Source organism: Amphibalanus amphitrite, unplaced genomic scaffold (assembly GCF_019059575.1).
Source record: "Amphibalanus amphitrite isolate SeventyFive unplaced genomic scaffold, NRLGWU_Aamphi_draft 000103F_arrow, whole genome shotgun sequence".
Classification (NCBI taxonomy): domain Eukaryota; kingdom Metazoa; phylum Arthropoda; class Thecostraca; order Balanomorpha; family Balanidae; genus Amphibalanus; species Amphibalanus amphitrite.
The window spans coordinates 990399-1017440 of record NW_024881598.1 but is presented as its reverse complement, the minus strand read 5'-3'; the positions used below and the strand labels follow the sequence as shown (position 1 = coordinate 1017440).

At 45.0% G+C, this 27042-nt stretch overlaps 1 protein-coding gene across 2 annotated transcripts in view; it reads left to right on the top strand.

Moving 5' to 3' along the window:
- The first annotated feature begins 3705 nt into the window (after window positions 1-3705).
- LOC122380661 (proline-rich protein 36-like) overlaps window positions 3706-27042 on the top strand; it is a 108802-nt gene continuing 85465 nt past the window's right edge. Inside the window, exons 1-2 of one of the 2 annotated variants that reach the window (XM_043364024.1) lie at window positions 15551-15737; window positions 15859-16090. The gene's annotated coding sequence lies outside the window, so the exon portion shown is untranslated. Of the gene's footprint in view, window positions 3910-15550; window positions 15738-15858; window positions 16091-27042 lie in introns of those variants that run through there. The other variant, XM_043364023.1, reaches the window with a different exon arrangement.

The window sequence follows — 27042 nt, the reverse complement described above, 5'->3', positions numbered from 1 at the left end:
GCAATGCGCCACATTTGTCACAAAGCGCCATTTCCGACAAATACGATTAAGGGTAATGGAATGGCACGAATAGGGGCGGGGCTGGGAACAATTTATGTCTGATATTTTAGTACTGATTGGATCCAATTATTCTGTGACCTGATATGACTCAGCGGTGTTGGTAGGGGTAGGGGTAGGGGTAGGGGTAGTGGTAGGGGTAGGGTAGTGGTAGGGGTAGGGGTAGGGGTAGGGGTAGGGGTAGGGGTAGGGGTAGTGGTAGGAGTAGTAGTAGGGGTAGGGGTAGTGGTAGGGGTAGTAGTAGTAGGGGTAGTAGTAGGGGTAGTGGTAAGGGTAGTGGTAGGGGTAGGAGTATGGGTAGTAGTAGTGGTAGATGTAGTGGTAGGTGTAGGGGTAGGGGTAGGGGTAGTGGTAGGGGTAGTGGTAGGGGTAGGGGTAGGGGTAGTGGTAGGGGTAGTGGTAGTGGTGGAGGCAAAAGCAGAACAGTGGCCCGGGCTGATCCCATCGGACGACAAGTGACCTATGTGACCTGGCCTGACCCAAAGTGACCGGGGCTGACCCCTTTGACCCGTCTTGACCCCGTATCATCCAAGGTTCATCCAACAACGCCCTCAGAACAGTTCTTTTTATAAATTCTCTTCACATTTCCGCCCATATCTATGCTTCTAGACGACACATCGGCGTAAATCAAACACCATTCGAAAGCAAATTGGCTGGTGCCGCTTTTTTCTACCACGCAGCAAAGCAAGTGGCGCAGCCGCTTGTCTATATTACTATTTGAGGAAGGCGTAGTTTCTGTCTATTACGAAGGTCGCGACATGGTGCTACGTAGCGCGGGTTACAGGTCACACCGTTGCACCTACCGCGCTGAAATTTGCGCAAGTTATAGAACAAGGATGGACAACGTGCCTTTGAGCGGTCTCGGCTCGATCGGATCGATAGCGAGCGCGTGGCGCGTGCCCCAAAAGTGCAAATTCGCGTCATAGACTTTACATGTATAAATCGGCTGGCAAAAACGGGCGAAAATGGCTAAATTTGCCCGACACGGGTCCGTTCCCCGTGCAATATCTCGGTAGCCGTGCGCCCGATCGGCACGGGGAAAACAGCATCGTGTAGAGAATCGAACGGGCAATCGAATAGTGTGCGGTGCAGGGGTGGCACGCGCCACGTGCAAGTGTGAGGGCAATTTCATTTCAAAAAGCGCCATTTTAGACGTATTTTGGATTTTATTTTATTTTCCCGTGACCATCAGACTGAGAGAGTTGAAACAACGTCAATTGCCAAGAGAAATGTACCGCCTCTCATGGAAAAATTGTGGACAGCTAATTGATCAAAAACAATGTGGAAAAATCGCTGAATTAAAATGGTATTTGTCCACAATGTGCCACTAAAAAGATACACGGGATTTGCTGCTTAACCTGATACGCTTGACAATTGAAAATGCTATCATTAGAAAGAGCATTCAATTCTCTCCAAGATCCAATCATCACGTTTGCATGACAAGCAACAGTATTCTTAAAAATATAAATGTTTTAAACCTCTGCAAAACGATTTTTAGCGAAAATTATCTACGCCTTTCATTTGTCTTAAAACTACGCACCTCAATTATAAAGCACATTTGACAGATTCTGAAGTGGAAAGCATGCTTATCAGACACGGGCACCTCGATGCGGTGGATATTTTTTCCACAAACCAAAACGTTTAGCCGTCAAAAAGCAATCGACCGAAATGGATAGATAACCCAACCGACACAAGAACAACCGAACACCCGCCGATCGAAAATATCCCTTTTCGCGTTGCGGAGCACGCGGGCCACCCTAGTTTTCTACTCTTGTGGAAAACTTTCTTAGTCATCAAAAAGGTATGCACATATGAATAATTAGAACTTCATTTTCAAAGTTTTATAGAAATAAGATTTCACATTACATTATCATAAGGCTACCTGTCCATTTCGTCCAACCAATTAAATATTCATCCAGCAGAAGGCAGGTACCTCTGAGAAGAAACTGATATCTCTTATCTACTGTACACCAATATTTCAGGAAAATGACAGACACTGAGAAACTATTAAAACTTCAGCGTATGAAAGGGTTATGGCTTATGCACATTGAAAAACATCAGATAATGTTTTTGAACCATCTCATTCACTAGCACACATCAATCCGGCTCCTGGCTTCTGTCAAGGAAACATTCCAAAATAATGCATTATTTTATTTCATTGACCACCTTGCAAAAGACAAACAGCAAACACATCACCACCAAAAACAAAAATAGTCAACAGGTAGGTACCAGCTGATCTAGCCGTGCTGTGTCATGTGCCTTTGAAAAACTTGAGCAGTCAGGGTTGAATAAACACCCCAAACTTAGCCATTCATGCATGAACAAGTGCAAATTCTGGTCGAGCATTTTAATAAAAATGAAACTAACAGCATTGTGGGTTACAATTATAAAAAAGACAATTACAAAAAACAGCAGAGCTTACTCTACAAGGCATAACAATTAATTTTATAACTGACATCCAAATTCGCATCTCCGAAGTTTAACCCACCTACCAGCCACCTGCACATTTCAGCGCACGTGTTGCGCAGTGTGCACAGTCACTACACATTACACAATTATGAGAATTAAAATAGTTTAAACAATCAAGCAAGTCAGGACTGGTATGCAGATTCACAAGTTCTCTCAACATCTTCAATTACCAACAATCAAGAGCACCTTGTGATCTCAGTAACTCCGCAGATCCATCTTCTGTTTTCCATTTTCAGTTTTCAATTGAAATATAAGTTCCATCTGGGAGACACATGTTGCATCATTATGTTTAAACAATTATTATGCTTGAACTTTTGATTTTTCATGTGAACTTCACTTCAAAAGTTGATTCAATTTTTAAAATTGATATAATTTGTATAATGCTACGATCACGGCGCACCAAATCACAGATAACTTGAAAATAACCAAGCAAAAGCCACATTCTTCAGCAAACTATGAGAGCTATCTGATCCATGCTGCGTTGAAATAATTGAAAATCGCCAAAATCAGTCAAAATATGACAATTAAATTAATATAAACTTCACAAAACTCTGATTTGTGAGGCAATGCGCAACAGAAATGCGAGGGAATTTGGTAGTAATCTGGTAGCAATTATGAAGGATTTCCCCTGTAGCTGATAAAAATCACAAGAAACATTTTTTTAACGCAGAGGAAATCCTTCATTATGAGTTGCAGGGACCATTTGATAGGCCCATTTTAGTCAAATATAGGCCGATTTTTTCGATTTCAACCCCATTTATCGTAATGAGACGAATCCATTGGCTTAGTGGTACGTCTTTTGAACACATGTAGGCCTTAGATTTCTCCTTAGCCCGCCTGAAACACACCATGCTTTGCATGCATTTCTATGGGTGAAGGAAAATTCATGCGCCGTGATGACGTCACGGTAAAGGAATTCTGAAGCTCGTGAACGGGGGCTGAGTAGGGTGCCGTGCAAAAGTCAGTCGGGACACATTTCACAAGTGCGCACGTGCAGGGTGCCGCTTCGAGATCTCGAGAACGGCTGGGCTGATTGTGCCTAATTTTTAGCACACTGCCTTAGACCATTTAGTAGGGTGCCATGCACAAGTCAGTTTGAAGTGCCCTCTCGCACTTTGTAACGTGCAGAGCTTACCATTTCGCTCGCTCGTTTGTCACCCTAAATGTGTTTTACTGGTTAATAATTGCATCTGATATCGCGAAACTTTTATTATCACTGGTCTAGCATTGTCCGGAAGGTTAAGCAAGATAAGGCCGGAAACGGTCCGACCGCGACAAGCGGCAGTGCTGGTCGGCAGCCGGCAGCTGCATGAGCCGGGCTGTCGGAGCCGGCCTGAGGCTGCGCCGCGCCAGCGCCCCAGTTCAGCTGCACCTTCACGACGGGTAAGGTGCTGTCGGGTGGTGTCCAGTGGTGAGCAGTAGTGTCTAACGGTGAATAGTGGTGTCTGTCGATGTCTGATGGTGACCGGTTGTGGGTGGTGGTGTCCAGTGGTGAACGGTGGTGACGCCTCCCCCCTCTCATACGTTTTTTTTCTCGACAGTATTCGGAACACACTAGCGATAGAGAGCTGAATTTTGACGCCCTTTGATTCAGGTTAGATCTTATAGGGGCACAGGGGCGGCGGATTCGGGGGGCAGGGGGGCAGCTGCCCCCCTGGCAAAATCGTGGGGGGCAAAAGTATCTTTTTGCCCCCCCCCCATAATTTGTGACAAAGCTTAGACAAGAAACCATATACCTGATTATTCTGTTCGATCATCTGAAGATGTAACCAGATGCCCACATACTTTCATACGTTGCCTTTCTTAAATGGCAAGCGTTCGCGTTCAATTGAAGTTTTCCTCTCTTCAACCTAGTTTTGGAGGCATTATAAGCGTCAACGTGACGCAGCGGCAACCCAGGCCTTCAGTGACCGCTTACAGGGGCGACAGATACGGGATGGCAGAGGAGGCATCGTCCCCTAAGAAACTTTTGGAGGAGGGGCAAACGTATATTCTTGCCCCTCCATAATTTGTGCCCTAAACATGGGAAAATTTACATAACCTGATATTGCAGCTATGCGCTCCTACAGTTTGTCCAACGGTGCATTTTGAATATGTGTAAATGCTAACCATTTCCGCTTTATATCATTTTTTGTCTTTTTAGATTCGATTTAGAGATATTTTAAGTGTGCAAGAGACGCAACTCATACCTTCAGTGGTCGTTTGCCGCTATTTTGTACCTACATAAATGCCAAATCGCAAGCGAGCGGAAACGGAAGGGCTAGCCATTCGCTTGCGGGTAGTTAGGACTGATGAGCGCTCATAATAAGCCACGGTCGTACGCATTGGCCACATTGACCAATGCACGGTATGGTATGGCACCCAAAGGCCAGTCATCATAGATCTGCTTTGGGCATTCGGAGGCTTGTGTGGGGCCAGTGTTAAAACTGGATGTTCACAGTTCAGTATCCGCTTTATTTCAGTTTTCACTATTAAAAAAGTAAAAATTAATGATGGAAACTTTTGAGGGTTAGGGCACTGATCATTAGTGCCCCTCCCCCCTCTGTCTAAAGGCTGGCTATAGAATAAAGCCCATCAAACCCGAACAGTAGCGGCGGAACACCTTCAATTAAGGGGGGGGGGGCACTGCCGACTTTTGGTCCCATTCTTTCCATGCAACGCCCATAGGGCTAACGTTAAAATGCCAAAATCAAAGGGGGGCGCGGTGCCCCGGTGCCCTCCCCGTTCCGCCGCCTATGAACACGAAAGCAAAATCTAAGGCATTTTGGAAAAATGAGTATGCCCCGCAGCGTCCGATAACTACCACCGTCCAGTGGGTCAAGCCAACGGGGCCCAAGTCTATAATGGCACTTAACGATAGCACTAACCTTGTCTCACTTTTCGTTGAAGTCTGTTCCGAATGGTTTCGGCCACAGACTGGCTGCACTGAGGTCGTTTGGTATGTGCAACTGTAATTAAAGCCACCTGAGGCGCCCTGACACCAGGCTGAAGCTGGGTTGGAAATGCTTCGTCTTTGCAGATATTACTGGCCACTGATTCTCGAGTCCCTGAACCGGTAGATGTCGTGGCAAAATTTGGTGTGATAATTTGGACCTTACCGCAGTCAGCACACCCTAAAGCCCTAATAAAGAAACGCCCCACCCAGAGCTTCTGGATTCCCGTTCCAGTCCACCGTTCCTTCACCTCAGCCCGCCGCCGCGCTCCCTCACCCTCCGTTCCCAGCTTGACGAGCGTTTGGGCCTTAGTAAAGCCTTGCTGTAGGCTTACTGTATAAACCCATCGAGACAGCCCGTCTCGGTGAGCTTATTTGGCGAACTACTGCCTTGGGGAGGGTTTCTGGCGGATCGCTGTCCCAATATGCTTAGATGCGACCGACTGTCTTTGAATGTTTGAGCTCCCGCTGTGAGCTAGTTTCAGTTGATATCTGTCTCAGAAATACTTTTTAAAGGAAGGTTAAACGGAAATCGAACGTAAAATGAACAGAGGAAATGGTAACGAGTTACCTCATTGCAAAGAATAGCGCGCGCCTACTTCAAAAGGTTTGGCACCGTTCTTCAACATCTGATATGCGATCGGGTTATGGCACAATTTTTCCCATTGGAGCTTTTTTCTAATACAGCAATACGAAAAGCGTTACATCGTCCACTGGTGGATCCAGAGAGCGGGCATTTAAAGCAAATATTTACTCCCCCTCCCCCTGGCCCCTGCATCGCCCGAAATCGACAAAACGTACCTTATGTTTCCTAATAATAACACTTTTATCAGGATTTTTTTTTTTGCTTTTTGCTGTTCAGCAGTAAGTCCGTAAAGAATCGAAATCCGAGGAGTTTTTTGGATTTTGGACACTTTTTTGGGGGGTATGTCTCTTACAGCGTCGAAAACGCCTTTCTGGATCTGCCTATGACATCATCTCGACTGGGATCTTGCCCCCCCACGCCAAAATCGAATCCGCCGCCACTGTAGGGGCATTCCACGTCAAGTGGGACAAAATGACCATTTTGAACCTCACCTACTCCGATTTTTGCGAAACTTTGTGAAACTACTCATCTATATGTGAAAAGGAAAGAACATTTTTATCAAGACATGACGTCACGTTTCCGAGATACACGCCATCAAACATTGACTTAAGCAAGGCACATTATCGATTTTAAAGCGTAATACTCTTTGAAGTTTTAGACATATCACCACGCGACAAAGTTTGAAATGGAGGGATTACCTAGATTAGGTTTTAATTTGAGGATAACAATATTGACGTCTTTAACTAATTGGTGAACTTAATCAAAATTCAAAACATACATTTTAAATTTCTGAAAAATAGGCACCCTTCGATTTTCTTGATATTCACATACCTATTTTATTCTCCTATACATTAGCTGCTTCAGTGCATCTAACAAACTTTAAAAATGACGTCCTCCCTTTCAATGTTTGCGCGAAGACACAAAGCCAGGCAGCATGTCTGACGTGGCATAGCACACACTAAATGCAGGCACGCTCACCTACACATTAGGTATTTGAAGGACTTGATAGCTCATACACATGGAAGAAAAATGCACTAAAACGAAATGTGATAAATAGCTGCAGCAGAGGTTTGGCGTCCGATGCCTCTTCGCCAAGTTAAGACCATGCCAATCTCGGCCAGTGTGCCGCCGCGCCGGCATTGGCCGTGGTGTGACGTCATCCGGCCGGCTCGGCGATGGGTACTGCGATGGGTACTGGTTAGGTGACTCGCCGGCCAGCCGGCCGCCGTCAGGACCAGGTGGGTGACAGCACGTGATCGCCTGAGGCGGTGGGGGGTAAAAATATTTTTGTCATTTAATGCTCAATGCAATCGCTGCGACTTTTTACAAGACCTTCTCATCGTCGTTGTTCCTTGCTTTCAACGACTGGTCCCCGAGTGATGACTATCCTCACGCAAGATAGGATGAATGGAGCTAGCAATTAAGCCCAAAAAACATATCGAAAATGTTACAAAACACTTCTTTTGAAGGGGATGAATTGAATGGTTTTGGAGCCTCACGAAACATGTTTCAGATATGACGCGTAAAACAAACTGACGCATAAAGACTGTGTTCAAAAATAAGAGCGGCAGCTCCGCAAGCACTTGCTGACGAATGAAAATCGTAATTTTTTCCCGGTCGCCATAGCAACAAGTAGGCGTCACAAATTTCGAACACTATCTGAGTGCGCCAGGTTCGACTACATCGAGGACGATGGGTGATGGTTGCCAGCTGATTAAATTAATGAAACGAGAATAAATTCGCTTTTCTTTGAGATGGCGAGTTAAAATGTGTTCTTAATTTCAAATATCATTGAATTAGTTTCTGTAATTAAAATAACTACAAAGCCTCTGTGCAAGGGATAAATCAAGGCTTATGAAAATCGTGAGTAGGGTTGGGAAAAGCAAAAAAAGGATCACGTGACTGGCGTCCCAACCTTATCTGTAAGAATCTTGGTCAGGACCAAGCGGCAAGCGACCGTCCGCGGTAGTTCCGCAGGCGGCCGCCAGAGGGATATCGCCACGCGCGGCGTCGCTATTAGAGTTGCAAAATTTCCCTACCGCACTACCGGCATGCCGGTAATTTTTTACTGCCGCCGGTTTTTTCGTGGTATCTGGCATGTCTTGCCGGTAGCATGCCGGCACTTTTGATTTTGCACAAAAAAAATATCAGCATATGCAGGGTAACTTTTAAAGGGGGAAGAGGGGAATTTCACCCCTTCGAAAATTCCGCTTCCCCTTTCAAATCGTGTCTGAACGGCTAGGGAGAGAAGGGGGAATTTCCCCCTTTCAAATTTATTTTTGAGCCCATTTTCAATCAATTCGCTTTTCAGCTTCTATAGTCATCGTTAATCAGATTCTCGTCATCAATCAACGTTGCTGGCGCTTAAATAATTATTAATTTTCAATTTTCGGTTCCATCCAACCATTTTACGTTTAGTGCAATGGGAACTCCAGATTAGTGATCCGAAACCGATCGGATGGTCGATGGTACATACCATCTCTTGTCTTGTCGCAATTCGCACTCACTGACATATCGGTACAGGCGTCGGCGTAGAAATCGGAGGGGGACGGGATGACCTCTCCGAACCAAGGGCGGATACAGGGGGGAGGGCAACGGGCCATGGCCCCTCCTTTGACGCAAAAAGAAGGTGACCCCCTTTTGGACCCCCTTTTATCTGTGTTATTTTTCAGAAACGACCCATTTATTCACGATTATTTTCACTTTTTCATCGACGCCAAGGCCAGACTTCTAAACTTTTTGTCCCAATATGACAATGGCCGTGTTTAACCATCCTCCAAACCGGAATCATTGAAGGAAAAACAACGTTATTTTTGTTCCATAGGCATCAAAGCTTTGAGTAATAAATAACTGTTTTCTCTTTATGCAGCATTCACGTTCATCTGCTTTGCATGCAGAGCAGGGCGCAACTAATGTGCCTCATCACGGCCGGCTTTCCCAATGGAATTTTCACTGCTCACCAATACTGATCGTAATAATTCAAATTTTGTGCTTCATTAGTTTTTGTTCGGATATCACTGCCCACCTTGTAGTTGTAGAGGTTGCAGTTTTGTAGCGCCGCCGTTTCTCTACATGCACGACCACACAAAGAACTTTAAAACTGCTCGTTAACTGTAGCTTTTGTGAGCGTTTAAGAATTTCATGTTTTTTGCTCATTTTTTGCTCGAACAGTTTGACATCAATTACTCCTGACCTAACGTGACCTAAGACTTGAAATTTTGTGTGAAGGTTTCAAATTGATGCCCGGTAAGGTACTAAAAATTTGGCGGCGCTGCGCGCCGCCGATTTTCGCTTTTCAAGAAAACCCACATGGGGCCAAAATGACTTCCAATCAGGGCGCGGGTTAACCTCTCTCTTTAGAAAGGCGGTACTTAATGTTTGGGGCCGGGGTATACTACTTATTGATACTACTGATAGGTTGATACTACTGATTGGCATTTGCAAGGGCGCAGTCAAGTTGGGACCTCCCCCGCCCCTTACAGCCAAAGTATATTTTTTAGCAAAATTATTTTTTGGCAACCTTCCAAAATAAAGTGGCTGAAATCCGGGGATAGAATAGGATTTGGGGGTAGGTAAGGTTCTGCGGGCTCCATCCTAACGAAAAACCTAATGGCATTGCCGCCCACCCCCCTTTCAGATGCCCCTGGATCCGCCTTTGCCCCGAACTTTATTTCCCCTCTCAACTTTTCCTGTAAAAGTAACCCTGAGCATATGATTCAAACTTTGGACACTAAGAGGCTATTGAATTGTAATAACAGCAATCTTAGCCACTACAAAATACATTTTGTGGTAGAAGTTCCATTGCTAAGGGTAGGGGTAGCATATGGACCTCAGCATTTCACAGGTTTTGTTATAATTAGAATTGTCAAGAATCTACTGTGGTCTATCAAAGGAAGAATACTCATTCATGTTGCAAAAGCGCAACCAATTAGTAAGTCTAATGGTAGGTAATATCTTCAAAAATAGCCAAGTTATTTGCATTATTGTCAAAATTTTACAACTATTTATTTTTTAAAACCATTTTGCAGTACGTTTCTGACATCTTTCAGCAATGTAAATGGCACCATCGTGTTCCTGAGCTCAAGCTGCATCTGATAGGCACCTTTTGTGTTGAAAAATTTCATTTTCAAAATTTGACCCTTCTGACCGTGACCGATACATGATATGCAATTTTCGTGACCTAGGATGATATGGCCTTGACCTGAAAAATTCAAAGTAAAAGTTCGGTACCCTCAGGGTATCTAAGGCATATATCAAGGAGTGCGTAAACCAAAAATTGAGCCTGATCGGACTTGTCAGTCGGCAGCCAGAGCCTAAATTGTAAACAAGCAAAAATGCCGATAATTTTTACTTTGACCTAACCTGTGACGTCATCGGTGACCTCGAGGTCAATGAAAATAGGTTTTCTTCGATAGTTTTTCCAGGGCTATCAGACGCCGTTTGAATTTTGACGATCGGCTCAGTAGTTTCGGAGATAGAAGGGGGCTCTGGAGAGCTCTGGAGAGCCCCCCTCAGTCACTCGCGTTATAGAAAATACCACAGTCATGCGCGGCTTAAAATTAAAAAAAAACTGCAGACTTTGAAATTAAATGTTTCCGGTGATTGAAGATATGGTGTTGAGTGCTCTTGCGAGGAACATATTGTTATAATAACTCAAAATGAATGACCTAAATACATCATTTTCGACATTTAAGCTTTCTATATTCGAGGAAAAGGTCATTCATTTTGAGTTATTAAATGTTTCCGAATTAACCTTCGCCCCAGTGCAGTGTGGGGGGGGGGGGGCATATGTTAGCACCCTGTCGCGTTTTTTGCGTGTAAATAAAAACGGCGGCGCGTAACGCCGCGCCGCTTGGGGTAGCTTTTTGTACATCAATTTTGGACAATGTGTGAAATTTTTGACCCCAGGTCATGTCAGGTCAGGTCACCAGGTCAAGTTAACTGACCAAGCCTAAAAAGTTGCAATCATGTCCAGCCTGCAGTGTTTGTCAGAGAGGTTTTAAACTTAGTGGATTGCATGATGTTATGGGCGCCTACAATTTGTATATCTCGGATTTTTTTATATCCGTGACCTAAGGTCAGGTCAGTGACGTGACCTTTCCATTATAAGTCAATGGAGAAAAATGAAAAGGCCTCTAGATCCGTGTGTACGCATAGGAACAGTCCAAATATTTCAGAATAACAATGATTTGGACCACCTGTGACGACCAAGGTGTCTATTTTGCTGATAGCCTCTAGAAAGGTCATCCGAGGTCATTTGAGGCTACAAACAAATTTTTGCCAGTAACTTTCGATTGGAAAGAGATAGAACGCTGGGGATGGTCTCACTGTGTTTGTCTTGCCGAGACGCATCGACTGATATGCAACATGACCTTTTCCGGTCAGGTCATGACCTTGACCTGAGGTCAAATTTTCAAGTTGACCTTTCAAGATCAAATTATAGTTCATTCGATGCGTCTCGGCGAGAGGAATACGATTCTGGCAATAGAAATGTCGTGGCTTTTTTTAGTAAAAAGTTATTGTCGAAAAACACTTTTCGTAAAAACAGCTATTTTTGGAGTTTTTGCCCTCTGGAGGCTAAACCGTTGACCTGAGGTCAATTTTGATGTGACTTTATGTAATGAAAGAAGAGTTCAAGAGCTATCGATTGCTTTTCGATGCATTTTTCTAGCTATCATAGTTCCTGAGATAATGGCATGTTTTCTGAAAAATATAATGACGTTTGGCAAATTTCGACCTTTGATGACCTCCAGTGACCCCAATATTGGTCTAAGATGAAAAATGACTGGAATACTTTCAAACGTACGCATTAAGAGCTATCGATTGCTTTTTACCGCGTCTTTCTAGCCCTCTTAGTTTTTGAGTTAGAGGTGGGTGGTAACATATGCCCCCCCCCCCCCCCACTAGGGCGAAGTTGGCTGAGACCGCCACTGGGGCGCGGGTTAAAACATTTCTCGTTGTGAGTGCCCAAATCGGCAAATGCAAGCTAGGGACCCCAATGTGGCTATCTCAACCCCAAACTAATGTTAGGTGGGATGGTCACTTTAATGGAAATGAGAGGAACGCCACCATATCAATGCTACCAAATATATTTTTTTTACGCTAAGTAAATTTCGTCGGCTCACCTATTTTTGCCTTCATTCCATTTTATCCAGCCGTGTAGGGGAGGGCAACTTGGGTCCCAAAAAAACTACCCCATTTTTTATTTTGGCATTGGGCCACTTTATTTTGGAAAATTACCAAAATTATGCATTTTAACCCGCGCGGGGCTGGGGTCTCCAGCCGAACGCGCGGGGCTGGGGGGGGGGTGTAAATTTTACCCCCCCCCTGTTATCTCCCGAACTAATGGTCCGATTTGGAAAATTCAAACGCCAATCGAAAGATCTCATCACGAACAACTAAAATCATTTACTTAATTTAAAGTTTGAGGTCAAGGTCAAGGTCAGGTCAAGGGTACAAATTGCAAGTTCCTACAGTATCGGCCTTGCACCGTAGTTGCCGAAGAATGGAGTCATGGACTGAGACTGATTGCCCAAAACGTGTTCTAATGCTAGCAAGACAATATTCGACAATATTCGTTGCATACGATATCATTCAGAGGTCAAGGTCAAGGTCAGGTCAGGTCAGGTCAGGTCACCAAAAACAAAATATAGAAAAGGGCATGTGCGACACATGTTTTATGGGTGATTTTACTCATAGAATTCAATAGGCACACTCAATAAGTGATATGGACCACTTTTGGATTAATTTCAGGTCGAGGTCAGGTCAAGGTCAGGTCAAGGGAGGTCAAATTTCAAAGTTGGTTGTTAAGGCCTAAAAAGGTGTCTATCTGATGCAGTGTTTCACGGCAAATCGAATGGTGCTTTTTTTGTTTCCGTACGAGGTCTAGAACTTCCAAAAATATCATTTTCCAAATTTTGTGTGTGTCGTGACGTCATAAAATGTTTAATAACTCCCACATTTTTGAACCGATTATTCTAAAAATTGGTATGTAGGTGCACATAGACCACTTCTCTGACATATATTCCGTTTTTTCGATACACTCAAAATTTTGGATTTTGTCATTATTTTTCCAAAAAAGTCAGTTTTTTGGGAAAATTTTGGGCCAAAATCCAAAGTTTTCAAAGAACCGAGATAGCCATTTGATAGACAAAGTAGAATTACGTATAACCTTTTTTGTTACGCCTTGATCCCTTTAAAAATGAAGTTGTTAGCGGCGTTTGAAATTTTGCCGTTTTTGAGGCGAAAATGGCGAACATGACGTCACTAAAACGTCAATTTCTCAAGAATTTTCCGACGGATTTCGCTCAAATTTTCAGGGAACGTGTCAAATTGATGTACGAAAAGGTAATGAAAGGTTGGCGGCGCTGGGCGTCGCCGTTTTTGAGATATTGCAAAAATTCGCGAGGGGGGTAAAATTTACCCCCCAGCCCCGCGCGGGTTAAAGCTTAAACAAAAACAAAATATTTAGCGAAAATATTCAGTAAAGTTGTGGGGGCGGCGTCGCCCCACGCCTTCAAGTTGTGGGGGCGTCGCCCCCACAGCCTTCAAGTTGTGGGGGCAGAATGCCCCCATTGCCCCCATGGTTCCCGCGTCCATGCGTGCCACGTGCAAAACGAAGAGGTGTCAGTTTTGTAATAGTTGCAATATCTCGGTAACTACTAGGCCGATTGCGCTGCAAGTTGGCATGTAGATAGATACCCACTAGGCACTGCATATCCATGTGCCAGAGTTGGGGTGCTGCTGCACGTGCGCACGTGCAGGTGTCGTTTCCAGATCTCGAAAACGGCTCGACCGATTGCGCTCAAATTTGGTACACAGTTAGGGACCGGTTAGTAGGGTGCCGTGCAAAAGTCAGTCGGGACCCATTTTGCACGTGCGCACGTGCAGGATGTCGCTTCCAGATCTCGAGAACAGCTGGGCCGATTGTGCTCAAATTTGGCACATCGGTAGAGACCGGTTAGTAGGGTGCCGTGCACAAGTCAGTTGGAGGTAGCCCCTCGCAATTTCGCACGTGCAAGGCCCACTCTCTCGCTCGCTCCGTTAGTCGCCCCAAAAGGCGTTATACTGGTTTATGAGACAGAGGGCAACAGTGATAAGTAAACTTGAAATCACTATTCTACTATACACCAGTAATAGAAGAAAATGTTTATGAGAAAGGCTACGGGGGCAGATTCTGTCCCCCCTTTCTAACTTCCGAACCAATGGTCGTAAAAAGACGGGGAAAACGGCAATCGCAAGCTCTCAACAAGACAGATCTTTAGAGCCTTTTTTCTTTAGTAGGTCAGAGGTCAGGTCAAGGTCAGGTCAAGGGTACAAAATGCAAGTTTCTACGGTATCGGCCTTGCACCGTAGTTGCCGAAGAATGGACTGAGACTGATTGCCCAAAACGTGTTCTTAGGCTACTAAGACAATATTCGTTGCATACAATGTCATGCAAAGGTCAAGGTCAAGGTCAGGTCAGGTCACCAAAAACGAAGTATAGAAAAGGGCATGTGCGACACATGTTTTATGGGTCATTTTATTCATAGAATTCAATAAGCACACTGAATAAGTGTTATGAACCACATCTGATTGAATTTCAGGTCGAGGTCAGGTCAAGTGAGGTCAAATTTTGAAGCTGTTTGTTAAGGCCTAAAAAGATGTCTATCTGATGCAGTTTTCAGGGTGAATCGAATGGTGCTATTTTGTTACCGTACGAGGTCTAGAACTTCCAAAAAATGACTTTTTCCAAAAATTGCGTGTCGTGACGTCATAAAAAATTGTATAACTCCCACATTTTTGAACCGATTCTTCTAAAAATTGGTATGTAGGTGCACATAGACCACTTCTCTCACATATTTCTGTTTTTTTCCCGATACACTCAAAATTTTGGACTTAACCCGGCACGCGGTGGGCCTCCCGGCCACCTTCCACGCGGTGGGGGCATTTTTTTGCCCCCCCCCCTCCGTATCTCCAAAACTACTGGACGGATCCGGAAAATTCAAACTGCGTTCGATAGCCCTGTCAAATTTGTTAAGGGAAACAAAATTTCATTGACCTCGGGTCACCGATGACGTCACAGAGCAGGTCAAAGATAAAATGTTTCACCGTTCACGGGTCTTCTAGGGAAAGCGCTATAACACCGAGTAAAACGGGTTTTGTCGAAATCAGCGATAGGGCGTCAGTTGTCTAGTACATAAGATGCTATTAGAGGTCACTGGTCATACCAGGTCAGGTCACAGGTCAGGTCACCAAAGGTCACCAAGGGTCACCACATGAACCCAACTTTACTAAGGTTGTGCGATGCATGTTTTGTGGCCAGTTTTTCATTTCCAACTCAATGGTGTTGGTTATAAGACCATCAGGTACGGTTAAGGTCACTTTCTGGTGGAGGTCAGGTCAAGGTCAGTGTCGTGACCGGAGACCCCCCGAAAAAGCGTCTCATGAGCCAGTTCGAGATTTAGTATTTTGGAATATTCTCTCGGAGCATGCAATTTAGGTTAAAATCGAAAAACTGTGTTTTGTGTTGGATTTGGCAGTTGGAAATTGGTTTGGCATTATTTCGTCAGTGTTAAGTTATTTTCTCGGTTATTAATATGGTTTATTTTGTGACGAAAGCGAAGCGATAGAACGACACGACATTACGGATGAACGAAGCCACCGAACGATACGAATTATTTTTGCGACCCGCCTATAAATCCGACATTCTTGGTGAGTGTATGTTCCTTTTATGCTTGTTTGTTTATGCTTTCGGCTGATGCAAGAAGTTTGTCTGTATTTATTTATGTCCGTTGAGTTATGTTATCTAAAGTGTCTCATTTATGTTCTCCAGAAACCGTGAAATAGAAGTTAACAGCGAGTTTTCCTACACGAGTTTTACAAGTCACTGGCGGGCGCAACAGTTTCAAGAATCTCGACATCAGCACCAGATTCTAGTCGGCATCATCCATCCAGTTCTTCGGCAGTCGGCATCATCGAACCAATTCTTCGGTGGTCGGTATCATCGTCCACATCATCGTCCACGTCGTCCACAAACCAGGTCACGTCAGCGACCGACTACATAGGTCAGTCACGCCTTTGGTTTTAATTTACGATTTGTCTAAACCAAAAAATTACACCGCTTATAGCAAAGCGGTGACACGTTTCAAGACGAGGGCATCGGAATGTCTGCCCGTTTTGGTATGATATGACAATTGTTTGGACTGCCTGAGTGTAGACAAATGTTTGTTTGTTTTGTCTGCGCTATATCTAGAATTCCGGTTTATTTTGGCTCATATGTATGCATATGCCCGCAGTTATATACATAGGTGCAATGTGTAACTGAGCTGTAAATAAGCATCATGGATAATTTGAAGGTCTCAGAGTTAGGTACTATTGGTCTCAAGATAAGGGTCCAGGCGACCTGTAGGTTTGATGCGGTGAATACCCCCACCTCCGCCACACTCGCTCGGTGCTACGGAGCTCCGATCTCGCGACGACCGGTCACCTGTACTTGTAGACTGTGCCGCATGACATAGCAGTTGAGCGGGCCAGCGGAGCTTAGGCGGAAACTAGCGCCGCGTTTGACAGAGAAGGACGCTCACCATTCCGGTGGGAGGGCCGCTCGCCATTTTAACTCCATGTAGCGCCTCGACAATGAAGGACACTACATGAGGACGACACTACAGGGTTCGGCAAAAATTAAGTCCACTTCCTATGACAGCACTTTCCGGTTCCTAATCGTGTCTACACCTGAGGGATGACGATTCAGGCTGCAAGTTCTCCCTATGTAGCAACTTAGAGAGAACATTTTTTTTTAAGTGGATAAAACTTATGCCTGACCATGTAGCTCACACATCATTCATTGCAGTTTCACCCTAGACTGCAAGACGTGGCAGTTTGTTTAGGACGTAGCAATTAATGTTGTCATGATCGGCATACCGCTGACAACGTCACTAATCACTATTTATATCATTATCTTAACGGTTGCATATTTCAACCTTCATAACTTTTAATTTCCTAAGTTGTTTCATATAATTTCATTTATTGCACTCAGGGTTGTATACCAATCAAGTCGATTGAATTGATTGATTTGATTCAACGCGTATTTTGAGTTGATTGGATTGAGTCGATTGACTTTTCGAGATGACTGGTTGACTGACTCGTTTGACTTTAGCGACTGGTTGACTGATTTGATTCCCGAAAATTAGAGTGACTCGTATGATTGAGTCGATTGAATGGAAAGTTCAAATAAGTTTTAGTTGACGAAAAATAATGACACCAATTGATGACATCAAAGATCACAAAACTACACTGAAAACTGTTTGTCATCACAACTGCATTATGGGGTAGATGGCCAAATAAAGAACAGGGCCTAACCATGAACAGCCAACTTTGACTTTCAACTGCAATAACTGCTCCAATCCTGGTGATAGAACCTGGCATATATCTATGGAACCTGGCGATGCACCTACCTACCTTTCTGCACTCAGCAGGAAACGTTTTTTTTTTTAATCCAGATGATAAAGTGCAAGGCCCTATATACTAATAAAGTGTGATTAATTAATAATTCACATATCCACATCTCCTCAGAAACAACCCACTGAACTCTATAAATATCTGAAACCTCTACAAAAATAACTGAAACAAAAGCGCCGTTTTCGTCTCGCTAAATTTGCTGCATTGTTAAATTTGCAGCAGAACGTTTGTTGATCCTTTTCTCCTGAGAGCCTAAGCATAACATATTTAATATATTTCATTTTCCTTAAAATATTTTACTGAATATTATAAAGTGGTTTTATTTCAAATGAAATCATAATTAAAACGAAATTGGTGTACAACCGATTTATTTTATGATAATCTACCATACTTCACGATTATCAATGACGTCATCTTACCAAAAAATCAAAGAAGTAGAATAAGTATTTATAAAAGCTTAGCATACTTGTTCATTGTTGGCAAAACGATGGCAAAACGTTTTCTTTGTTTTTTTTCGCAGTCGCACCGTGCCGTTTTCGCGTTTTAATTTTCCTTGCCTTGTTCCTACTTCCTTTGTCCTTAACTTATCCTGTGGTTCCAGAGTCCCTGTCCTCTCCATTTCCTTTTCAATGTATTTTTAATCCTCATCCCTATCCCCCAGTCCTAACAGTTTCAAATTGTATTGCAATAAAATGTTTTGAATTCTTCACATATAACCTATCTACCTTCGTTGGTACTGTTGGTAGCCAGTGACACATCTAGGCAGGTAAGTAGGTACCTACCTGCTTTCCTGCTGTCTTCATAAAGCATACCTAATGAAGTTGTCAAATTTGTAGCACATTTTCAACACTTCAGTTGGGCAAACTAGACCTTTGGAATCAAAATATGGAGGCATCAAAAGATTGATTCCTTATGACCATATTTGGGCATAAATGCAGACCATTTCTAACTTACCAATCACATAAAAATAAGAGAGTGTTTCAAGAAGGAGCATGCCTGATCTTGAACAGAAATGCTGGAACTATCTCCTAAGCAAAATAATATTGCTCCTATCATAACAATTTGAATTCTATAGGTAGTGAAAGGCAATCAAGGAATTGGTTCACTTTAAACAGATAATCAAAATATTGATTCCCCATCAGCTGGCTAATCATTATTTTGATTCACAGGTAATGTTAACAGATAGGCAACAATGACTTGCAAGAATACAGCATTTATCTTGCTATTATTCTCATTTAGTGGTATCCTCAGCACTACAACAGATACCTATGGCATTGTTGTACTTAACCTTCACTACATTTGATAACAATTCACAATTTTTAAATGTCAAGAATACAAAAACTGAAGCAACAGGTAAAAACCATATAAATAATATAAAAGCACTACAACAATGATAATTAGGGGTTTAAAAATTTCATTTTGCCATTTTACACAAATACTGATAGTTTAGTATGTGATTCATGATACAAAAATAACATACAGTGTGATTTCCTCAAAACAGCTTTTACGTGATGGACAGTGGCTCTGTCTTTTTCCCATTCACAAGGCCAAAGGGACAATTTCTTAGCTTTGAGGTAACACTTTTTCCAAACCTACCACATTTTTCTACCTTTATAAAGAAAAATCTCACCGTCATGGGCCTTTTTTCAACCGTAATGATACATTTGAAGTCAAAAGTGTACCCAAATGAATCAAAAAATTGATTCCATGCCCATATTTGGTCATGGCTCCTCCCACCAGAATCAAATTATTGATGCCTCCATATTTTGATTCCAAAAGTCTAGTTTGCCCAACTGACTTTCATATGGTGTCAGTGTGGCATGAAACCTAGCTAGGTTCATTATGTTAAAGGTTCATTTCAGAAGAGCTCCGCATAACTCACATAAGAGACAGACAGGGGCTTTACATGGGGTAGATGGCCTGATGACTTAGCTGGAATATGGCCAAAATTAAATTGACAACTTTTAGGTGAAAGGTGGTGATTTGGGTTAAGGGGCGAGTCAACTACTGGGTTATTTTGCACCCATTAAATGAAACTTCTGCTCCAATGCTACCCATTGAACCTCAATATCATGATCCACCTGTCCATCACTAGGTATCCTTCCTTATTACATAGAATCTTTGAATGGCATGGCAATTTATAATTTTAAATGACAATATTTTTATGTTTCTTCTGTAGGTAGGTAGGTAGGTAGGTAGGTAGGTAGGTACACCAGACTGCTATGGACACTTTTCCAACATGGTGGGGCAAAAAACCTAATGTATGTCTTGGTTTGAGTCGTTTGATTGAGTTGATTGATTCCTTTCATTGTCGCGTTTGAGTCGATTGAATCAATTCCCGAAAACTGCTCTGACTCTATTGATTTGATTGGTTTCCCAAATTTGTCGTGATTGAATTGATTGCTATTGATTGAGTCGTATACAACCCTGATTGCACTGAACAACTGTTGAACAGTTCATTTCAATAACTGCATTGTAAAAGCTTCGGCCAGGGTTAACCAGTAAACAGTATGTCAAGTGTTACTCTCGCCCCGTTCGCTATGTGTTCGCTTTATACTTCTATCGAACGTGATATCATTCCAAGAAAGCACTAATAGTGTAGAGTATAGAAGCCATTCCCACCGATGGGACTCGAAGCAATGCAGCTAGGTAATGCATATAGGCTGATTGGCGATTTCAGCTTATAAACAAGACAAGGAAACGTTCTCAAAAATCAAATTCATGCACGGAACAAACATATTTCAAGAGTGCACGTATCTCGTTGTCGTTGTATCCGTTATTCCTCGTCTGACCTATTGGCTTTCTGAATACCGAGAGGGGTCTAGAGTGGGGAGGGGGGGGGGTTGCTGGACCCCCGCCGCCGTTTCACCCATAATTAAGCTTAAAGCCTTGCAAACAAAAACAACACCCAGCGATTCACAATCAAGTTAAAAGTGTCAGAGCTACATGTGACCTCTGAGGTCAGGTCACGTGCACAGGTGCAAGGTGCAGGGTGTTCATTAGCGAATAATAAGCCCCCGCTGGAGCCCCAAAAGGTCGCCGGCCATCGTGCAGACGAGGCCTTCGACGACACACGGCAGCGTTCAGTTCATCAAGGGTCTTGGACTTTGAGTTCGCTCCGCAACTTGAGTTGCTTGAAGTTAAACGGTGAAGTCCAAGCAGGAAAAATTCAGACTGCAGAGTGACCAGGGGTGCTGGGATCTTGTTCAGTTGCTCGAATGTAATGAGAGTCTAGCAATGTTTTAATAATCTGTCCAGTATTCACGTTCGCAATGGATTAAGAAACCCTGGGAAGGCATTTTTAAATATATGGACTAGTGATGTCAATTACAGAAAGTCGTGATACCGATACCAAACCAAATACCAACAGGAACCGTGGGAAAATACCGAAACCGAACCGACTTGGGAATATCAGGGAAATACCAACTTTTTACTAAAGTCACAGTTTCTTTTACATTAGCGAGGACTCACAATACCTACCAACAAAATACCAAATGTGTTAGCCTCGAAACGGCAAATACCAAGTTGGTATCGGTTTGGTATCGGTATGCCAAAAAGTTGGTATTCGATTGACATCTCTAAGATGGACAATCATCCACAAAAAGAAACTGAACTGGAAACATTATCGCCCGATCCTAATGACCGTCATCTACCCTGACAGCATGGTGTCGAGGCTGGAAGCGTGCACCTTTTGGCTCACGGCTCAGTGAAGCGGAAGAATGGTTCGAAAGGGTGATATTGAGTGACGAAAAGTGGCTCGCGCTACAGCAAGCACCCGCAAGAAGAATACAGGCTCCTTTGCTGAAGAATCCACAAAAGTTGATTCCATACAAGGATGTGCACGGAGCGAAGGTCTTGGCCGAGGTCTGCCGCACGGAGAAGCAAGTTTTCTTCGAGCGACACAACTGATTTCTGTACACAGTTAAGCAGTGATACGTAGTGGATACGCCGAGGACATGTCGTTGATTTGCGGCCTCAGACGATGAATATACAACGATTCCAGAATTCTTAAATCAGGGAATCGTCTCGCCTAACGGCTCGACGTTTAAAAGATTTGTTCTACTTACTTGCGGTTTAATATATAATCAGTTGGATATATATAAACTTTACTAAGGTTGTGCGATGCATGTTTTGTGGCCAGTTTTTCATTTCCAACTCAATGGTGTTGGTTATAAGACCATCAGGTACGGTTAAGGTCACTTTCTGGTGGAGGTCAGGTCAAGGTCAGTGTCGTGACCGGACACCCCCCGAAAAAGCGTCTCAATATATAATCAGTCTTTCAGTTGGAACGGTAGTTAATGACAAAAAAGCTCCAATATCTATATAATGTCGTTTATGACATTGCACATGGTTCAAAACGCAAAAGTTGAGCATATATCTTGCACGGAGTGAAGCGATACGAGCACGACTCCATGTGCAAACGATAGTCTTAAATCATTTTTTGTCATCAAAATAAATTTAAATATGTCCCTTGTTCCTTGTTGAATTACGATGGTGAGCTCACGTCATTGACCTAGATTTACGTGAACTTTATAGAAAATTACGAGACAGTGAAGTTGCAAGGTCTCGGAAGAATATGAAGTCCTGTGAATTTTATTTATCTGCAAAAGTTGACCTAACAATGACGGAGTTGCCAAGCCGCAATATTTTAGGACCGAGTGAATTCTTTTATGACGTCAAAGGTCAGTGACTCGACGAGAATTGACAATGTAATTGGTCGTTGGTGTCACCAGAGAATCGGCTTGAATCAAGTCAGGTGTGCTATTTTCAGCTTTCCATGGTTGCCTTGTTGAGCGCAATCGCAAGAAGTCTGAGGTAGGTAACACCCGTCACCCTCACCTATGGAAAGTTAGGCTTTTGCGGAGCGACCTTCAAAGCTAGTGCGCCCCATGCACTGTCGTGTTTTCAGCTTGCTGTCGGTTTTCCAATATATGGAAGCCAGTTACAGGCGTCTCTTAGTCTCTCATTGGTCAATCGCACACACCACGTGTGGTTCATCAATGGCCAATGAGAAGATGAGAAACGCCAGCACACTGACAGCATGCCGATTTGGTGATCCAACAGCGCCCTGACCACACCCCCTCCCATCTATCGCTGACAGCCTGCTCGGTAAATCGTCTCGAGACGCGACTGAGCCAGGCCCTTCGACCGGTTACCGCCGCCGGCATAATTCCGCCTGATTCCGACTGCACCGCTAGACACCACACTGCGGCGAGCGACCCCGCTGTCAGACTCGGGCCGAACGCACCCCCTCCCCTACCCCCACTCCAGCTGTGGCGAGGGTGAGGGTATTCACCGCATCAAACCTACAGGCCGCCTGGACCCTTATCTTGAGACCAATAGTACGTGAAGAGTTGCGTCGAAGGGGTCTAAATTACAAAGGTACCAAGAAGACCCTTATTCGCAGATTAAGGGCAGCAGTATCGGACGAAAATGCCGGTAATGATTCCACGGCACCTGGTTCTACGCGCTCGCTAAGAGCAGATGATTCGAGCAATTCTATCGCTGACGACGAGGCAGACCCGATTGTTCAGCCGAGAGACAGTGGCTGGGGGGATCCGTGCTATCGTAAGTTATATCGGACGTGGCTGCGAAACTTCTCTCGGTACGAAACTTCTCTTGATCGGAAGAAAATCGGAGGGATGAAAAAGAAAGAGCGGCAAATCGGAGCTACGTTGTACGTAAGTTGTTTCGCAGCGTTTAAATGCCAGTTTTACTACGATTTAAATGCCAAGCAGATCAGCTGACCTCGTAGTACCATGTCGATAAGGTCGAATTCCCCATACGTCTATAGTGTAAAAGTGACCCCTATTGCAAATGGGCTGTCAGGGACATCTCCTCCTCTGTAAATTTGGAGGGATCATGTGTCGGCATTCCCACGTTCGTTTCGGAGTCCATCTGTTCCATTTGGAGCCCGTCAGTTGGCGTCAAGAGTTGGCGCAGCGAGCGCCCCGAAGACTGCGTCTGCGCACGAGGCTTCGCGATGGAGGAGTATTTTGACGAAATCGCCCTCGCTGCAGAAGAAATAGAGGGACTTGTTGAGAAAGAGGAGGCCGCAGTGTGCCGACGACTTTAAACTGTACGCCAACGCTAAGACCAAGGCAATCAGGGGGCGCTCAGATGATCGGGAGGTCTCAATTGATCAGGGACCAGCCAGGTGACCAGGGAACCCTCTGATAACCAGGGGTCCTTCCAGTAACCAGGGACTCCTTCAATAACCAGGGGCCCCTCAGTAAACGTGGGCCACTCAGGTTACTGCAAGAGACAGGAGTCCCTTATAACCAGTGGCCGGCAAGGTCTCTCAGGTCCGTTTTTGACAAAGCTGTTATTGATGCGAGCCCTTTGCCACCAGCAGAGGGCCCTTTCAAGCCTTTTTAGGGTCGTTTAACGTCTCTTGAGTTTCCTTTGAGGCTAAGGGCCTCTTCAGCAGCCGAGGGGTCTTTGAGGCCTTTTTGAGGGCCTCTTAACGTCAGCTGAGGACCGTTGGACGCCATCTGAGGACCGTTTGGGGCCTTCTGATGGCCAGTAGATGCCAACTGAGGGCTCTCTGACACCAGCTGAGGGCACGCTGACACCAACTGGGGGCCTTCTGACACCAGCTAAGGGCGCTTTTATATTTGACACGAGCTCAGGGCCCTTTGACGCCCTTTGACACCTTCTGAGGTCCGTTTGACGCCAGCAGAGGACCCTTTGGGGTCATAGGAGGGCCCTTTGCTGCCTTCTAAGCGGCCTTTGAGGCTTTTTGAGGGCCGCTTGACGCCACCTGAGGACCGTTGCGGTTGGACTCCAGTTACGGACCGTTTGAGGCCTTCTGATGGCCATTTTGCGCCAACTGAGGGCTGGGGGACCCTCTGACACTAGCTGGGGGCCCTCTGACACCAGATAAGGGCCCTTTAAGGCCTTCTGTCCGGTTAACGCTAGCGGAGGGCCTTTTGAGTCCAAATGAGGGCCCTTTGAGACCTTATAAGGGCTCCTTGAGGCTTTTGAGGGCCGCGTGACGGCATCTGAGGACCGTTGTACTCCAGCTGACGACCGTTTGAGGCCTTCAGATGGACTTTTGGCGCCAGCTGAGGAGGGCTCACTGACACCAGCTGGGGGCCCTCTGACACAAGCTAAGGACTCTTTAAGGCCTTCGGAGGGTCGTTTGACGCGAGCTCAGGGCCCTCTGACGCAGGTTTAGGGCCCTTTCACGCCCTTTAAGGTCTTCTGAGGTAGGTTTAACGTTGGCTGAGAGCCCTTTGAACCCATCTGAGGGCCCTTTGAGGCCATCTTGTGGCCCTTCATTTGGCCATCTGAGGGCCCTTTGACACCAGATGAGGGCCATTTGACGCTAACCGAGGGCCCTTCGAGACCATCTGAGGACCCGGTGAACCCATCTGTGGGCCCTTTGAGGTCTTTTGAGGGCCATTGAAACTTCACCACAATACCCCTGGCTGCGCTACTGGGCATTTATGGACTCGTATGGGCCTGCTGGGGAACGAGATGGGCCCTCCCGGTCTTTTTTAATCATTATTTCAGCTCAGTTTACATGGTCTTCGGCGGTCTAAAGATTAGGGGCCCCAACTCGAATGGGGGGGGGGGGAGGCCCGTGTGCCCTCTCCTGTGTGTGGCCTTGCCGACACTACACCGCTTCCCCTCCCCCCGCCATAAACGCACCGCTGCACTGCTAGGCGCCGACAAATACGGACCGGCGCCGCAACCGGCTCCCCCGCGGCCTGCCTCGCGTTGACATAGCCCTTCCCGAACACCAGTGTAACCCCCACGCGGCCTAGGTATCGCCGCGCCCACCTGTCCGCGGCGCGGCCTCTGATGGCGTATCGGATCATTGATGGTGCGATACATGTTTTGGTCAGATTTTCGCAATTAACGCGAAAAATTGCCCAAAACATTTTTTAAATTTCAAAATTGAAAAAAAATAATTACAAAAATGACGTGAAAGTGACCGTTTTCAACGTGTAAATTTAAAACGCTGTAGCGCAGCCATTTTTGAAGAAATCGACTTCAAATTTTGCACACGTGTTCATCAACCATATTTGTTTAACATATATTTCGGTTTTGTGAAAATTTTGAAAATTTCTTATATTTTTCTCTTGAGAAAGAGGTAAAGCTTCGCTACGATCGGCCTTCCGATCGACCGAGAAGATTCGTAAAGTTAGTTCGTATCTTCACCATTTGCGATACAACTTGCGTATCTACTTAGCCTACGATGTGATGGATCCCTCCAATATCTGTTCCGATTCAACTTACGTTTGATCGCAACTGCGAGGTGCCTTGCGATCACATGGATCCCCCCAGCCAGTGTCTCTTATGCCTCTAGTTCGGTGCACTCCGCAAAAACTGGTTCATCGATATCAGAATGTCGATGAACTTTGTCGCTGACCTCCCTAAACACATCGGGTCATCCTGCTTGTCATACGCTGACGACGTCAAAATTTTTCACCGTGTGTCCTCTCCTGAGGATGCCCACGCCCTTCAGGCTGACTTGGACCGTCTCAGCCGGTGGTCAAGGACCTGGCACCTGAAGCTCAACCCGGCCAAGTGCAAGACCATCACCTTCACTTTGCGCTCATCACCTCATGTCGCTTCATACGCGCTGGACGGTCACCAGCTCGAAAGGTGTGTTAGCGTGCGTGACCTTGGTATCATCTTAGATAGCAAGCTTAACTTCGCAGACCATGTTGACGCTATAGTCTCGAAGTCGAACCGCATGCTGGGCTTGCTGATGAGGAGCATGCAGGTCTCGACACGGGTGCATCGAGCGCAGTTCGACTGTGTCGCAGCCCTCACCGCCTACAAGGCGCACGTGCGTTCCGTAATGGAATACGGCTGTGTTATCTGGTCGGGTGCCGCTGTCACCCACCTGCGCCGATTAGAGCGACTACAGCACCGTTTTCTCATGTGGCTGGGCGCCCGGACACAGGCGAGGTGCCCTTCACTTGACTATGCATCGCTGCTTAAACTGTTCGGCTGCGAATCAGTGAGGTCACGATTCACACAGTGTGACATCAACTACATGCGCTCCGTGTTCAGTGGTCGCTTGGACTGTCCCAACATCTTGGCCATGTTTTCTCTATCGGCACCCGGCCGTCGCACGCGCCGTCCCGAGCTCTTTCATGTGCCGCGCGGAAGAGTGGACACTGTGAAGCGAGGATTTCTGATTCGTCTTCCCCAGCACGTGAACTCGCTTGTCCACAGCAGCCCCGAGGCCGATTTCTTTATGCCTAGCTGCAGGCTAAGGTCGGAGATAGCCAAATTTGCTGACGACCAGGGAACATACTTAGCCTAAGGTCATTGATATAGCTCCTCATGTAGCAACTAGCCGTTACCGGTTTTATTCTCATTGTCATTGTCTACGCTCATTTTTCGTCTTTTTTGTCTTTTTATTTCATCCACTGTCATTCTTGCTTATACCTACACTCTTTTAGGATTACAGGCTATTGCCTGTGCTGATTACTTTTAGGGGATTTCTCATGTCAGTATACTTTTAGCCTCGCTCATTAGCCAGGTGCCTATACTTGTATATTCTCTTAGGCTTTTGCTCATGTCTTCTATATTCTTA